The sequence below is a fragment of the Lissotriton helveticus genome, chromosome 10, assembly GCF_964261635.1.
Source record: "Lissotriton helveticus chromosome 10, aLisHel1.1, whole genome shotgun sequence".
Lineage (NCBI taxonomy): Eukaryota > Metazoa > Chordata > Amphibia > Caudata > Salamandridae > Lissotriton > Lissotriton helveticus.
The window spans coordinates 577,804,765-577,822,304 of NC_136071.1; the positions used below are offsets into that span (position 1 = coordinate 577,804,765).

General features: G+C 48.0%; 1 protein-coding gene across 3 annotated transcripts in view; it reads left to right on the top strand.

Moving 5' to 3' along the window:
• Positions 1-17,540, top strand: part of LUC7L (LUC7 like) — a 253,595-nt gene that overhangs the window by 107,913 nt on the left and 128,142 nt on the right. The window lies entirely within an intron of this gene.

Genomic DNA, 17,540 nt, shown 5'->3' on the forward strand with positions numbered 1-17,540 from the left:
CCATGGAGGCAGTGGTTCAAGAAGTTTCCCCAATGCTGAGAATAACAAAACTTGTATACTGAAACGGTTTTGATTGGGAATAAAAGGCTTGAAAAAGGTTTCTAAAGATGTGTGGATAGCTCTTTCTGTAGACCCATTTTTCATTGTGATCAGGGCATGTCATTTGGCTCAGGCATGCTAGACCTTTTCGGTTCAGCAAACATTTGCTGTACCTGCACATTTTAGTGAAATGAGTTCTCGGGAAGGTATATAAGAGACATAGTAGCCATACCGCATCAGTAAGGTGTGTGGTTCACGGTATGGTAAAAAGGTGTGAGAAACACCCAAGCAAGTCCTGCCTGACCGGAACACCTACTTGAGGTCACCATGAAGTACTGGGATCAACCAGGAGAGTTACAAGGGTAGCCCGAGAACGCCTACGTAGAAGAAACCAATAATTACCAAACATTTCATATTAATGAGCTGGACCATTACCTTTATTCATCAAATGGGGTGATTTTTCACTCTGCTCACTTCATGCCATCTCTTGTACCAAAGAACCAATTGGCCATCAGCCTCATGGCAATGGTTTGGCTTTCACTTATGCTTGCTCTAGGTCGTCTCTCCAATCAAAGAACCTTTCAAATCTCCCTAATCATAATTTAATTGATAACATTTTGAGTCTTTTTTCACTGCTCAGCCCTGAAGAATATGGTCTCCTTAGACTAGTGACCCTGGAAGGTGCTTTTTTACCGGAAAAAACTTAAGTGACTAGTAAATTTTATCATACAGGGCCTTTAAAGCAAATTGACCCCTAAGGACACCCTGGTGAGTACTGGCTCCAGTGTCTTTGTGCTCCATGTAAAAAGGAGGGCTGCCAATTGGATCCTGAACTGGTAGTTGTACCCTAGTGACTTGTATCCTTATGATCCTTGTCCCAAACTCATTGTTAGATAAAACAGACTGGGTCACCAGAGTTGCTGCTGAGTAGTTGTAGTGATTTGAATGGTGGATCTTGGCATAAACACCTTTTGACGCTGGCACCGTTTTAGAGCCGTACCATTTTTATGGGTGCACATTTTATTCCAGGTTGTTACCAGTGTGTCATCCAGGGATAGAGTTTGGTACAGTCTCTCTGTGATGTATTTCTCTTGTCCACTTTTCAGCCCTGTTTGCAAGAAATTAACTCAAGCTAAAACCTTAGTACCTAACTTGAAGTCTACTTGAACCAAGTTAAATAGGAAACATAGGATAGACAATGCTAGTCCACGGCCCAGTGTTATCATAAATCCAGTGCTATATCGAAATTGAGTTGTCTCCAACCAAAAGCTATTGCAGGCTTTTATTTTCATTTTATCTTCTCCTGCGTTTTGAACTAAACTGATAGCTTACTGGTTAAAATACATTTCCTATTTCAAAGCAAAGCACTGAATGTAAATTATTGATTATTTACTCTATTGTGGTGAAATAAAATTTTCTAGTTCTCTTTTCCTGTTGGTAAAATGCTTGACTGCTCAATACCACTGCTTAGAGAAAGGTAAATATATAATAGGAGTAACATGGACAAGCAGTTGGAGTGCACTAGTATTCCAAACAATTGGAACCAGTTTGAAATTACAGCATCCAAACAGGAAACTGCTCTGAATCCACTGAGCGCCTTAATAGCACAATACAAGGTCTTACAGGAACACAGTCCTCCATTGAGGTGTAATGAACCTTCTGCTTATTTTAATATGTTGCATGTGGTATTCTAATCCTTTTGTTAGAAACGGTTTAAGGCCTCTTGGCTCCCACAGCTTTCCTCTTCGGCTGGTCTATCCTGGGCTTCAGGAAGTCTGTGGCCACATTTCCATAGAATCAAGTGATCTCGGAGCATCTTGGTGAGTGCAAACCTGGTTGGTAGCATCCCCGTCAATAAGGTAATCATCACTACTAAATTAATAATTAAGATCATTGCATAGAGAACCGAAAGATGGCTTCCAGTGGCCATTTTTTTTGTTTCCAAGTCCCTAAATGACAAAACTGCTGTATAGTTGACTTAATTATACTCCATGGCCGCTAACTTCCTCCATTCAGATAGTGAAACTGAGCCACAAAGTTAGTGGCAAAACAAAAAATGCTTTTTCAATGGAAAGTCTTTCTGTAGCTATGAATGGAAGGTACACAGACCTTATTACTGTGTATTTAGTAAGAGTATATTTTAATGCTTCCCCCTCCTCCCCAGTAACGGTCCTGCCAGACAAGCCTGTGAGGTCTATGAAGATGTTATAGCAGGCATTATTGCAGTAGGAATCTTTTTCTGGCTGGATTTGGCAAAGGACATGATCAACACCAGAATCGTGTCCTACTCTGGTAACCTTTGCGTTTCCATGTAACAAAATATATGTGCAGGCTTTAACACAGTGCAATAACAATCCCCCTTTCAAAGTGTATTACTTCAACGTGTGCATTTCATAATGAGTCGGGCCGACTGTCTTTGTCATAACCGCTCATAATAAAGACATAAGGCCTATGGTATTGGACATAGCATTCCCCAAAGAGCCAATGAGGCCTGTCGCCTTTGCCATAGGATTCTCAACATAACCAACACAAGCCTACTAGAGCGTGAACAAACTGGCAACCATCAGGCACTCCGTTACAAAATTATTAATGTGTCCAAAATTGCAGATTGTCATGAAAGAATGTAACGAGGATTGTCACTGAGAAAATGTACTACTTCCAAGGTTTGCCAGTTGGGATGGTGATTATTATTATTATTATTATTATTAGCACTTGGAACGCGCACAGCTACTCCAAGTAGTGTCCCGGCGCATGCTATTTGCACGTGGAGTGAACAGTTCGAGAGAACTTATCTAAAAAGAAATGTCTTCAGCTTCTTTTTAAATACCCTTGGAGTGCGGATTGCACGATGCTCAATTGGAAGTTGGTTCCAGGCCACAACCCCTAGTCAGAGTTTTTACGGGACCACCATGGAGTGATGGTAAAAGGAACTCATCTGGCCAGAAGGAGAGACAGAACTGTGAAGGCAAATTCCTGAAGAGGAGGTTCTGTGTTTTGTCCTCATTACATTTTAGTTTGACCTCCACCAACCAGTGGAAAATGGCACAGAGGCAAACCTTAACCTGAGTACTGTTAGCCCACTGTCCTTGTTCCAGGAGAAAAGCAGCTGAAAATCATCTGCTTATGAGATGACTTTGGTCCCAAGATCTTCCGCTAACTGAATCAGGGGAGACACTTAGATGTTAAACAACAAAGGGCTCCATACTGAGCCCTGAGGGACCACTGTCTCCAGCTTTTGGGTAGAAGCTGGGAAAGACGGAGGCAAGATTTGTTGAGTTCTGTCCACCAGGTAAGATTTAAACCAATCCCACTCTGATCCGGCCACTTCCAGGCGGGTCAGTAGCAGGGCATGAGGAACCGTATTGAACGCTGCCGAAAAATCCAACAAAATCAAGGCTGCCCAACATCCACCGTCACCCAAATGGCTTCAGATATTTATATGAGCACCATTTTCGTGCTGTTCAGAGCTCTGGAGCAGATTGAGCTGGGTGGGGCAGTGCAGATCTCTCAACAAAACCTGACAATTTCATGTTAACCTGCTTTTTTAAGTATCTTTGCCACTGCAGGGAGAAGCGAGATGGGGCTGTAATTGTAGGGCAATGAGGGATCCAATGTAGGTTTCTTGAGCAGGGGAATAATCGTAGCCTGCTTTCCGGCAGAGGGAACCATGGCCGAGGATACGGAAAGTTTGAGTAGTATGTTAACTACCAGATTGATTATCTCGGCTGCAACTGCAAGAACGTAGGTCGGGCAGAGATCGTTAGGGAAAACGAATTTGAGTGCTTTTAGAGCTGCAAGTTAGTTTTGTAAGGAGATGGCTTCAAGTGTTATTAACTTGTGTTGGAGAAATAAGTCCCTTATACGCGAGACGTCCACCACCGTCTGTGGGCTGTTGGCGACATCGAAGTTCAATTGAATAGAGCTTACCTTGTCAGTAAAATAAATGTTCAGTTCCTCACACCATTCCTGCAAGGTCGTTTTGGTGTGACTGTCCGCTGATCAATACCAAAATCATTGCCTGCTATGCTTATCTGAGATTTTACGTAACGGAATGTGTCTATAGCTTGCAAGACAGTAATCATCTATGGTTGAATGCCTATTGAGTTTAACAAATGCTTTTTAGAATGAATAATTCAGGCCTACTGCCTGTGTCATAAGAGTAAATAATCAAATGATCGGACCTATGACATTAGACTGCACTTCCTAGTGAACCAGTTGAGCCTTATTAGGTTTGTCACCCTATCCTATCCAATTCAGGCCTTCTGTATTGAGCATAGCCAATCATCAGGCATATAGTCATAACTTACAAATATATGCAAAATTGCAATAGGCAAAAAAACATACTTTTTCTTAAGAGGGCCTAATAAGGATTATAACAGTGCCAAAGTCTCCGCGGGAGTAACCAACACCAAAACCTTTGCCTACTGCGGTAATCTTTGGGATTCTATTAAGCAAATACCTCTTTGCAGACTTCAACACAGAGCAATAATCCACCGTTAAATGCATATCGACTTTTAACATATGCTTCTCACATTAAATATATCTCAGCCTGTCATCTTTTATTGTAACTTTGCATACTAAATAGATCAGCACTGTGGTTTATCTTTGGCTTGCATCTATAACCAGACAGCCATGCTGTATAGTGCATAACCTTTCTTACAAGACAAAAAGTGCAATACTAGCCCTTTTTTTAGAGGAAGCACACTTTCTGCCCAATCAGATGCAATACTCAATAGTACTTCTGAGAGTGGTTTTTCTTTTGATTATAAGGTCTGGTGATAGCTGGGCAATCAAAGCATACTCTAAAAGTGGGTATTCTAGAGTGTGAGGAAATGCCAAACTTTTGGACTGATGCTGCATGTGTTTTACTCTGAAAGTGCACTGGGACCTGCTAATCTGACCCCAGTACGAGTGCTACACTAAAGCGTATGTGCAATTGAGTTACAGCCTGTTGGCATAACTTAACTAACTTAAGTCCCTAGTATATGGTACAATGTATTCCCGGGGCTGTACATTAAATGCCACTTGTGGACGTAGGGCTTGTTGTGCCACCACGAGATTGGTAGAATAAAGCTCGACTCCACAGGCTGCCATTGTAGACTAGCAGGGCAGTTTTTAAACCACTAATTCAACTTTGCCATTTCAAAAGGATGTGCATATTAATATTTTACATGTCCTGTCTGTAAAAATCCTGTATTTTTGCTTTACTGTTGCGGTGCTAGTAGCCCCATTGGCGACTATACAGTTACACATGAAGAAATCAACAGTTCTAACTTCCGAATGGGACTGCCAAAGTAGATACTTCAGGATAACAAAAGAATAGTCTCATTAAAACCGGCCGGTTGCCAAAGTCCGAATTAATGTAACTATTTGAAAAAAGACAACTTTAGAAAGCTGAAGCTGCTTTGCCCGAGTTTTCCAGTAGCTGTATTCTGTTGCAAAATGCTGCTGCTCCCGAGACTGGGGGGGTGAGCCAAGGCAGCAAGCTTCAATGGGGTAAGCTGTCTTTTGAAGGGCAAATTAAGGTTACCCTAATAAAGGGCTAACTACTTGTTCAGGCCGATAGGCTGGCACCCGAGCAGGATGGAGAAACCTGTTGTCAAAGGGATTTTCCATGGGGAGTGTAACTCCCAGGTAGCAACACACTATGAAATGGGCTAGGGCTGTGGTTCTTAACCTTTTAGTGGTTTAAATCTTTTGAATACGTTTCAATCAGGAAATGCGTATAACGCAGCACTCCGTGCACAAAAGAAACATGTCAATGCAGATAAACTACGATGATGTCTAGCATCGCTTGGGAACATGACATTCCTGACCGAAACAGGAGTGGCATGAAGGCATATTTAAAACACAAGGGACAGTTGTAAAGAGGGGAAACGTGTGCATACTGCAACTGCAGGTGGACCGTGGAGGGCATGTGGAAGAGGGTACCAGTCCTGCGTGGTTGGGAGGGAGCGAACAGGAACATAGTCTTCCGGGAACAAAGAGAAATACCTGGGGCAGAAAAGCTCACTGCAGGGAGGCAACCGTAGGAAAGGGAAGGTGAGCAATGAAGTGTCAACAGGATGACAGGGCCGTCAGTGGTCAGGACAATGAGTGGCCAATGATAAGGAGGAGTGGGGAGGGATGGCGGCCATACAAACAGGCAAACAAATACCAAAGAACTAGCTCAAGGGATGAGAAGTGGTTCTTAACCTTTTGACTACTGTGGACCCCCATATAATCCTTACTGGAAACCGGGGGCCCTACTAAATTATCATTAGAATCTGGGGACACCAACTACGTCATTACTGGAAGCCGGGGACCTGGCCTAAGCATTTTCATTGATTTGAACAGTAAAACAACAAAAACATTTATAAAAATCCAAATTTTAATAGGAAGGTTGGCGTTATTCTAAACTTGAGGCCAGTAATGCATACTGTATTCTGTATGATGCACCTGCTCTGCTCCCACTAATCAATCTGAGGATACTAACTTGAATGTAGCCTTGTTCACGTTTAAAGAATGTTTTAAAATGTTCAATTATACATTTTGCTTTTTATTTGTATATACTTTATTAATCTATTACTATTATTTTTCTAAGCAGCCACTGTAGGAAAGTGGGTTTCTGTTGCAGTAACCCTCCCTCCACTTTTTGCCAGATTTCTGATGCACTTTGACTTGATGTGCCCTGGGTGCCTACCAATCATGTTCCCAGGACCTGTTATTTCCCAAAACTACCTTTGTACCCCCACTCGGCACCTCTCTGGACACATGTAAGTCCCTTGTAAAACTTACCATTGGTACCAAAGGCAATGTGAGCAGGGAGGGCCTCTAAGGGCTGCAGCACATATTGTGCCACCCTTAGAGGTCCTGTACCTTAACACACATATGCCATTGCAGGCTGCGTGTTTTGGTGCAGAGAAAATTGAAGAGTCGACATGGCACACATGCCTGCAACCGACTGCCTGGCATATAGGTAAGTAACCCCTCGAGCTGGGTGCATTACACCACTGGTGAGGGTATAGTTGCATGAGCACTGTACCCCCTATAGTGCCCAAGTCCATTCTTGGATATTGTCAGTGGAGTAAAGCCATAAAAGAGAATATGGTCTGGGAGTTTTTACGAACTCCTCAGCACCATAATGACTTTACTGATTTCTGGGAAGTTTGTAGCAAATCTGTCAGCATAATTAACCCACACTGGTGCCAGTGTGGGATTTATTATACAATGAACTCAGAAGACATCTTAGAGATGCCCCCAGAAAAAAGCCTACCTCTGATGGGTTCCCAGACTGGTAAACTCCATCCTGACACCACAAGACATGTTTCAGGAAAGCATTTCCTGGGCAGAGATGGTCGCACCTCCCCAGGTCAAGAAGATCCATCTGCGACAGGGTAGCTTAAAAGGCCTTTACGCCTTTGTACCACGACCCCCAGCCTCTCATGCTATCAGGAGTAGGCCCCCTTACTGTCTCACTTCCTTTTTGGCGGAAAGACATGCAGGAAAAATTCTTACATGCCTGAAGGTGTGCCCACCTCTCTGTCGAACCCACCCCTCTGGTGGAGGAGGTGAGGTGAAGCCCTCTCTTCAGTGCACTCTCCAGTCAGTATTATGGATTGTGCCCTCTCCCCCACGTGGGGTGAGCACACCAAGGGTGTAGTTACCCTAAGGTCAGTAGCCCATTAGCTACTGACCTAGACACCCCTAAAACACCCCTACATACAGTATTTAGGGGGCAGCCCTGAACCCAGATGGCAGATTCCTGCTACCTAAGGAGGAGGACAAAAGCAGAAGCACAGCAGAGGAGACAGCAGAGAAGAACTGACTTGGCCCTAGCCCTACCGAACCATCACATTTTCCAGAGATCCTGCGCCAAAAGTCTCCTAGTCCTGTAGCCAGCGACCTCCAGAACCCCTGGGAGGACTGACTTCCTTCCACACAGACCAGATCTCCTCTGAACAGCAGCTCTGTTCAAAAGAAAAAGAGCCTGCTGAAGACAAACCAGATTCCTGTAACCATCGCCCTTGACCCGGCAGGTCGCTCCCCATGCCGCACAGCTCCACCTGTGTGCCCGTGCCCCTGAGCCCGCTGCTGCCGTGAGATCGAGGCCCCCCCCCTGCCTCCTGCTGGTAGTCTGCTCCCTGGTATCTGCACTTGCTCTGTTGTGTTTCATATTGCTGCTACTGTTTGTCTTGCTTTGTTCCCTTATTTCCCACTGTATTTCTCGCTTTACTTTTGAATTTTGTGCCACTGTATTCCTGTTCCCCGCCCGTTCTGCTCTTCCGCTTTCCTGTTCTGCTCTTCCGCTTTCCTGCCACTGCGGCCCCGCACCCTCGATCTCTGATTAGCCCCTCTTCCGCCTCACAGCTGCTCCTCCCGCCCACCTCACCCTCTAATGGCAGCCGCGCCGCTGGCGCTCCTAAGGCAAGGTCGTCTGATCCCGTCCACGCCTGGACTGCGCACAGCGCCAGACTCCCTGGCCCACGCGAACGCTACAACACCTTACGCCGCTACGACGTCGGCACCCTCCACGCTTTCAACGCCGGCCGGTCCCACTCCTGCTTCCGGGCCACCCCAAAGCGGACCCTTCACCTGCCAGAACTGCCCCTACATCAGCCTCCAAACCACCACCATGCCCACCGGGGTAGGTTGCAAAAACCTCCGATGACTTCTTTTCAACACCCGCTCCGCCCGCAGACACACCATCGAACTCTGGGACCTGCTCGACCCCACCTCCCCAGACGTCGCCTTCCTGACGGAGACCTGGATGAACCCCTCCTCGGCACCCGACATCGCCATAGCCATCCCTGACGGCTACAAGATCACCTGCAGGGACCACACCAACGGCACAGGAGGAGTAATCGCCATCGTCCACAGAAACACCCTCAGAATCTTGACCAGCACCGAAGGCCCGCCTATCACCGCCGAACACCTGCATTTCCAGATTCACACCGACCCCAACACCACCCTCAGAGGAACCCTCATCTACAGACAACCCGGTCCCAGGCCGCAGTTCAGCGACTCCATCGCCGACTTAGTCAACACGCACACTTTTGTGTTCACGGACTACATCCTCTTCGGTGATCTGAACTTTCACCTTCAGAACACCTACGACAGCAACTCCACCACCCTTCTCGACAACCTTGCCAACCTCTGACTCAAACAGCTAGTCACGACTCCCATCCACTCTGCCGAACACAGGCTCGGCCCCATTTTCTCAGCCTGCAACCATGTCACCTTCAGCCACACCACCGAACTCCACTGGACCGACTATCGCTGCGTCCACTTCACCTTCGAGAAAACTGCTACGCACCACCGCACACAACGGGCCCCCCACCTCCGCTGGAGCAAAGTCACCGAAGACCAGCTAGTCACCACCCTAACCTGAAACCCACCAACGGACCCTACCGACTCTGCCGCCCTCAACCTCAGGCAATGGATCGACGACTGCCCCAACACTCTCGCCCCGATCAAGAAACCGTGGAACAGACGCACAGACAGAAAAGCCATCCGGTTCACCGCCGACCTCCAGGCATCCAAGCAGGCCTCTGTAGGGTCGCGAAGAAGTGGCACCACGAAAAAACACCAGACTGCAACAGTCTACAACTCATCCGAACCGCCAAAAGGACCTCCTTCAAAGAGCGCATTGACAACAATGCTCACAACAGCAAAGAGCTCTTGAACATCGTGAAACAACTCTCTAACCTCTGCTCCAACTTCAGTGACATCCCGCCTTCACAAGACCTCTGCGACTCCCTAGCCACCTTCTTCCACTGCAAGATCACCGACATCCACAACAGCTTCAGCAACCAGGGCCCCCAACAGACAGACACCTCAGAATCACCGCCTCTCATAGACATCGACCCCCTGCTTTCCCCACGTCAACGACGACACCAGAAAATCATGAACACCATCCACTCCGGCTCACCATCCGACCCCTGCCTGCATCACATCTTCAACAAAGCAAGCTCCACCATCGCACCCCATCTCCGCAAGATCATCAATAGCTTCTTCGAGACCGCCACCTTCCCAGGAGAGATGGAAGCACGCCAAGATAAACTCCCTACTCAAGAAACCCAAAGCTGACCCCAAGGACCTCGAACGTCTGGCCCATCTCCCTACTCCCATTCCCGGGGAAAGTCATCGAGAAGATAGTCAACAAACAACTGACCTCCTCCATCGAAAAGAAAATCCTGGACCCGTCCCAATCCGGATTCCCCAGCAACCACAGCACCGAAACATCCCTCATTGCTGCTGCCGACGACATGAGGGCCATGATGGACAACGAAGAAACTGCAGCCCTCATCCTCCTGGATCTCTCGGCTGCCTTCGACACTGTCTGCCACCACACCCTCTGCACACGACTCCACAATGCAGGTGTCCACAACCGAGTACTTGACTGGACCACCTCCTTCCTCACTGGCAGAACCCAGAGTGTCCGCCTCCACCCATTCCGCTCTATAGACACAGATCTGCGGCGTACACCAAGGATCGTCCCTCAGCCCGACACTCTCCAATATGTTATGTTAACCGCACGTACACCGGGAGGTTTCATGGCGCTACTTTGAATGATACCCAAGTTCTAATGCATGTTAAAAGGCTTGACGAAGAGCCAGGTCTTAAGGAGACCTCAAACTGAGAAGATTGGTACAAAGGCGTATTTCAGAGGGAAGAGAATTCCAGAGCATGGAAGCCAAAATGGCAAACCTGGCACCTCCAGTGCGCTTCTGTTTTAAGAGTGGGTGTACAAAAGTAACTTGTATGCTGAACGAAGATTGCCTGAGGGAACGTGCTTAATAATCAGATTGTTAACAAATTTGGGACTTTTCCCGTTGAGTGACTTCAAAATAAGGCACCCAACCTTGAAGGTGACATGAAGGTGCCTAGGTTGGTCAGCAAGCGCCTGATTTTGAACCAACTGTAGGCGCTTGGATAGATAGAGGGGAATTCCGAAGTAGAGTGAGTTGGCATAGTCAATATGGTACATGACCATGGTGATAATCACCTAAGTCCGGGCTTTGTATGTAAGAAATCTGCAGATCTCTTTTATTTTATTTTCCTGAGATGATAAAAACAGGTAGAGATCACTGACCCTACCTGTGGCTTCATTGTGAGATCCTGACTGATGATTACCCCAAGGCTCTTGACAGAGTTAGAAGGAGAAGGGGGGCTGACACAATTCCCTGGGCCTCAAGGATTTTTGGTAAAGTCCACCAGTCAGAACCAGCTCCGTCTTGTCCGGATTAAGCTTACATGGCACCGCTCGCCAACATCGCCAGATCGCACGACCTCAATATCGTCTCATACGCAGACGATACCCAGCTGATCCCCTCTCTCACCAAGGCCCCCACCACTGCCAAATCCAACCTCAATGAAGGCCACCGCCGAATAGATGACAATCAACCACCTGCAACTGGACTCGGACAAGACGGAGGTCCTCCTCATCGGATCCACCCACTCCGCCTGGAACGACTCATTGTGGCCGGCTGCACTGGGAGCTGCATCGACGCCCACTAACTACACACGCAACCTGGGAGTCATCCTGGACTCCGCATTGTTAATGACCTAGCAAGTGAACACCATCTCCTCCTCCTGCTTCAACACCCTCCGCATAAAAGGACAGTCACCCAGGCTCTCGTCAGCAGCAGACTGGACTACTGCAACGCTCTCTACCCAGGAACATCAGCCAAACTCCAGAAACGACTACAACGCATACAGAACGCCTCAGCTCGCCTCTTCCTCGACATCCCTCGCTGCAGCCACATCACAGCTCACTTGAAAGACCTACACTGTCAACAAGAGGATCACCTTCAAGCTCCTCACCCACGCACTCAAAGCCCTCCACAACACTGGACCAGCGTACCTCAACAAACGACTTGCCTTGTAAACTTCGGTCCGCTGAACTCGCCCGCGCCACCGTCCCCTGCATCCGTCGTGCAACCGCCGGCAGCAAATCATTCTCTCACCTGGCCGCAAAAACCTGGAACACCCTCCCCATATGCCTACGACAACCCAGGACCTGCTGGTTTTCAGGAGACTCCTCAAGACCAGCTGTTAGAGTAGTAGCAGCTCCCCCCCCCCCCCGCGCCCCACCCCCCCAGTGCCTTGAGACCCTCACAGTGAGTTGTGCACTCTACAAATGTACTGATTGATCACTGCACCCCTCGCCTACGGCACAAGTGGCCACAGGACGCAGTGAGGTCCCTCATGCTCCAGAGTCCGAGTCGACCATGGGTGAGGTGCGCACCTCATAACGATCATCTTTCCTACATAGGGATTGAACCTAAAGTGCTCCAGATCGCAAAACAGTCAATACCCATTAAATATTTAAGCCAGCAGATTGACATGCAGTACATGTACAACTTTATTAACTGAGGTTAGCCTCATTCCCACATTCTTCTTCTATTATTTGATTACGACTTCTAGCTTCAGAGTCCTTACCATAGCATTATCCCAAAGTGTCAGACTGGATCCAGAATTATTTTCGTGAGCAGTACCCTTGCACACCAGTAGGTAGTTTAGTACTGCTCCATGTGGTCTTGTCTGCTCCAGATGTGATGATTGTGGCGCCTATATAGACACCACTGCAGCGTGCTGACGTCAGTTTCCGCATATTTGGAAAATAGTTAACTAACCCTTTGAGATTTTGACAACTTTTTCTACTGTGGTCAGGTTTTTCATCCTGGTATGGCAGGATGTCATCCAGGAAGGCCGGCTTCAAGCCTCACAGCACTTGTCATCAATCGATATGTGACGGACCCACACCTTGTATGCCTTTGGTGCCTTGAATGCGACCACAATTTGAATGACTGTGCCTGCCGTTCGCTGCGCCATGAAGCTGAGGGCTTGAGGGATGATCCCTCAAGCTCCTGGCAGTTCGGATTGCAATGTCGTGACGATTGAGCTCCCGGTTGAGAGGAAGGTCCCGGAAGTGGTTGTGGAGTCTGAGATCGTTGTTGCACTCAGTGGTTGGGTCCTTCAGGTAAGTCGCACCACCCCCACAGGGAGAAGTTGTAGAGCTGTTCGACTACTACATGTCTGTTGATCGAGGGAGCATCCATATTAGAAGCCTGGCAGCCTGGGCCGTCTCTGAGCCTCCCCGAGTTTCCAGTATCCTGAGCTAGCTTGCCTAGCTAAAAGACTTCTGAGGCCATGCTCTTCATATATGGGCGGCCTGTGTGCCTTTGGGTCCCTAAAGTTCGGCTAGGGCCTCATCTTTTAGGCACCAGCAGCCCTGGTTCCAGTTGGTACCGTAGCATCCATTCCTGGATCCGGACTAATACTTGTCATGCTACTTTATCCTTCCTTGGCGCAGGTCTTGATGTTGACTCCGCGCCGACATCCTCATTCTAATTACTAACTCCAACACGGAGCCAGAGGAGGGGTGTCTGCCAACTGGAGCCATACCTTTCAGGCTGGAGTCTGAGCGCTATTCTTGGGAGCTGGGACTTGGAAGAAAGTGAGGGATTGCTGGACCCTGAGGAATACCATTTTTGCCACTGGACTGGATACTTCTCCAGATACTGGCATGCTTTCTACCTCGGCTATGGAAGAGGAAGCTTCCTTCGCAGGGGTGGTGAGGAGGGCGGCCGAGTTCCTAGGCCTAAGCTTGTCTTCAGTGGCAGTTAAAATGAGTGTCTAGACTTAAGTGCTTCTGCCGGGAGTGTCCCTATCAGAAACCCTTTTAATGAGACAGATACAGACATCCTGCTTTGGACTGGTCCAAGCCCAGCCTGCCTTTCTGTATCTCGATGACTGGCTGTTGCGGCAGGCTCGCTCCAGGTTGTCGTCTCCCACCTCCAGACTACGGCGGACCTCCATCACTTGCTGGGGTTCACTATTGAAGTGCTGAAGCTACACCTTTCTCCCTCTCATCTGAGCCATTCTGAACAAGGGTCAGTTTTGGGCCAAATAAGCCAATGAGTCCAGGATATTTAGGCTATGATACCGATGTTTCAGCCTGTATCCTGAATTTCGGTGAGACTGACTCAGGCTGCTGGCCTCATGGCCTTCCACAGCCTACTGTTGCTAAATGCCCACTGGCATATGCGAGCTCTGCAATGGGACTTGAAGGCCCACTGGGCGCATTATCAGGGTAATCTCTGACATGGTCTAGTTCTTGGAGGGAACAGCAAAAGACCTGCAGTGGTCTTATGAACCACGATTGGGTGACCCATCTTTCTTCTCCAGCCAGATCCGACAGTAGTGACCGATGCGCCACTCCTTGGATAGAGCAGCCATCTGGGAGAGGTGGAGATCAGAGTACTATGGTCTCCGGTGGAATCTGGACTCCACATCAACCTGTTGGAGCTCGGAGTGCTCTGAATGGCATTGAAAGCCTTGCTTCACTCCATCAGGGGAAGGCTAGTGCAAGTGTTTACAAGCAACACCACTGCCTTGTATGTATGTATGTATGTATGTATGTATGTATAAATGATTTTGTAGCGCGCATTGTTACTGGGGAGTATCCTGGCGCGGTGGGAAAGGAGAAGAAGGATAAGCAAGGATCAATTTATGAACTGCTACTGAATAAGTGAGTTTTTAAATTGGGCTACAGATTGACTGGAGCGCAGATGAAAGGGGAGAGCATTCCAGGCACGGGCCGCGACCACAGCAATGGACTGTCCCCCAAGTCTGATTCGCTTAAATCGAGGAAGAGTCATTTTAAATAGCGAAGATGATCGAAGTTCTCTTGTGAGGGCATAGAGTGTAAATCTTTTCTTTAGATAAGCTGGACCTTGGTCATGGGTCGCTCTAAACGCAAGTACTAAGGTTTTAAAGAGGATGCGTTGAGGTACTGGAAGCCAGTGAAGGCTGGACATATGAGACCGAACACTCTTCCATCTAGGAACGTTAAAAAGAAGACGGACCGCGGCATTCTGAATGACCAGCAAACGTTTGGTCAGATAGGCTGGAATGCCGCTGAACAGTGAGTTCGCATAGTCCAGCCTTGCTAGAATGAGTGCTCGGGCGACAGTCTCCCTCGCCTCTCTAGGTAGTAGTGGAAAAAATTTCCTGAGCATTCTCAAGGTAGCAAAACACGTTATAGTCAAATTTTTTTTTATATGGTCCTCAAATTTTACGTCCTCTCCAAACCAGATCCCAAGGTTTTTCGCAGGGCCACCCATCTCCTTAGGACATGGAACATTCGGGGGCCATAGTGAACTTTTAAAACTAGGAGGGAAAGACCCGTAAAAGAGGACCTCCGATTTGTCCTCAGTACATTTTAGTTGGGCCAGAGTTAACCAACGGAAAACTGAGGATAGGCAGAGATGGACCTTTGCTATGTCCAGATGATCGTCAGGCCAGGTGAAAAGTAACTGCGTATCATCCGCATATCCTATAATCTTAGCCCCGTACTGTTCCGCAAGACACACCAAAGGGGTGATATAAATGTTGAACAGTAGGGGGCTAAGAGTGGATCCCTCTGGAACCCCCGTAAGGAGTGGTTTTGGATCAGAGGCATGAGGCGGCATCCAGACCTGTTGTGTCCTACCTGAAAGAAATGAGGACACCCAGGCCAGGACATTGCCGCCAATGCCGATAGTCGATAACCTGGCGATGAGGAGCGCATGGGGGACGGTATCGAAGGCGGCAGAGAGATCCAATAAGATCAGGACTGCTCTGCCGCCCCCGTCCAGGCACTCCCGGATCGACTCCGTCATCTCTACCAGTGCCATTTCGGTGCTATATGCAGCTCTGAAGCCTAATTGGGCTGGGTGCAGGGCATTGGAGGACTCTACAAATCTTTCTAATTGTCGGAAGACTATTTTCTCACAGATTTTTGTCAGGGCAGGGAGAAGAGAAATAGGCCGGTAGTTACCGGGAACCGTGGCATCAAGGCCTGGTTTCTTCAGGAGCGGCAAAAGCTTAGCCTGTTTCCATTCAGCAGGGACCACTGCCGAAGAGAGAGAGAGGTTCACGATCTGGGTAACATTGTTGATCTGTGACATTCAACAAACCGGGCGAGTGGGGTCGTGGACCCTTTGTCAGGAGGCTCAGCGTCTCTGGACATGGCTGAAACGGCAGGGCATTTATTTCCCTGGTGGTTCAACATCTGGTGGGCTCTCTGAACACTCGAGCTGACAAACTCAGCCGAAGATTTCTATCAGATGATAAATGGCATCTCCATGCAGAGGTGGTGCATGGTTTCACTCTGCAGCAAGGAGAGCATTGGTTAGATCTGTTTGTCACTGCCTAGAATGCGTAATGTCAGCAGATATGCATGCTGGAGTTTCCAAGGAGACTTTTGTCTTCAGGGGTGCTCCCTTTGAGCCTTTGCACAATTGTCGTCTCAGGCTCTTTACCATCAAGACGGCCTTTCTTGCGTCGAGAAAATATGCCTGGAGGGTCCGTGAGCTTCAGGCTTTATCATCAAAGCTTCCCTACTTCAATATCTTCCCAGACAAACAGGTGCTTCGTGTGAGAGCTTCCTTTCTCCTGAACGTGGCCACTCCCTTTTACATAAGCCAATCCATTACTCTGCTTACTTTTTGCGCTCCGCCGCATCCCTCTAAGGAAGAGGAGCGACTCTATGGGCTGGAACCAAAAAGGGTGTTGTTGTACTACCTTGACCACGCAAGAGTTCCGGGTGGTCGACCAACTCTTCGTGGGGTATGTTGGACCGAAAACCGGATGAGGTGGGCAAAAGCAGACGATGTCAAGATGTATCGTGCTCTGTATCAAGATCTACTATGCATTGGCTAAGAAGCAACCCCCCTGAGGGTTTTCACTCACTCCACCTTGAGTGTAGGCTGCAGCCACTGTATTAGCACTCAGAGCACCGGTCCTGGACATCTGTCTGGCAGCGACGTGGGCCTCCTTGCACATGTTCAGAGAGCACTACTGCCTGGGCGGTCAGATCTGTGGAGATGGGAGTTTTGCCCATTCGGTACTGCAGGACTTCCTTGTATGAAATTGGTCTGCAGACCTACCTCCAGGGATGGTAATGCTTGTGTATGTATTCTAAGGTAAGGAATCTGTGGCTAGAAGTGTCTATCGGACAACAAGTTACTTGCCTTTGGTAACTCCTGACCTGGTAGTGACTATCTAGAGGCAGATTCCTTACCAAATTATTCATCCTCCCCGCTCTGCGAATGGATTTTTAGGGACCGGGCTGTTAACCTTTAACTGCCCTAGGTTTTTCACACCATTTGTCAGTGTTCTTTGTGGCTCAGCGCTCCTGGTATGTAGTTGCAAAAACAAACTGACCTCAGTGTGCTTGGGTGGGCCCTATATAGGCACCATGCGTGTCACTTCGGGCGCGGATGCAGCCGCAGATGCTACGCGGCATTTTGCCACCTACCGGCACCCAGGGTTACTGCTCAGCAGTGCTTTAAATGGGAAAAAATAAGTGCAGGTACTCATTAAAATTAGTAAGAGGTGTGGAAAAGGGGCAAAGCGGGGCTAAGAGCAAGATATGATGATATATAATGACCTTATACCAGTTACAGCACATATCAAAACGCATAAGGAATGCGTTTATGTTGAAAAAAACACATCTCTATTTCATTGGTAGA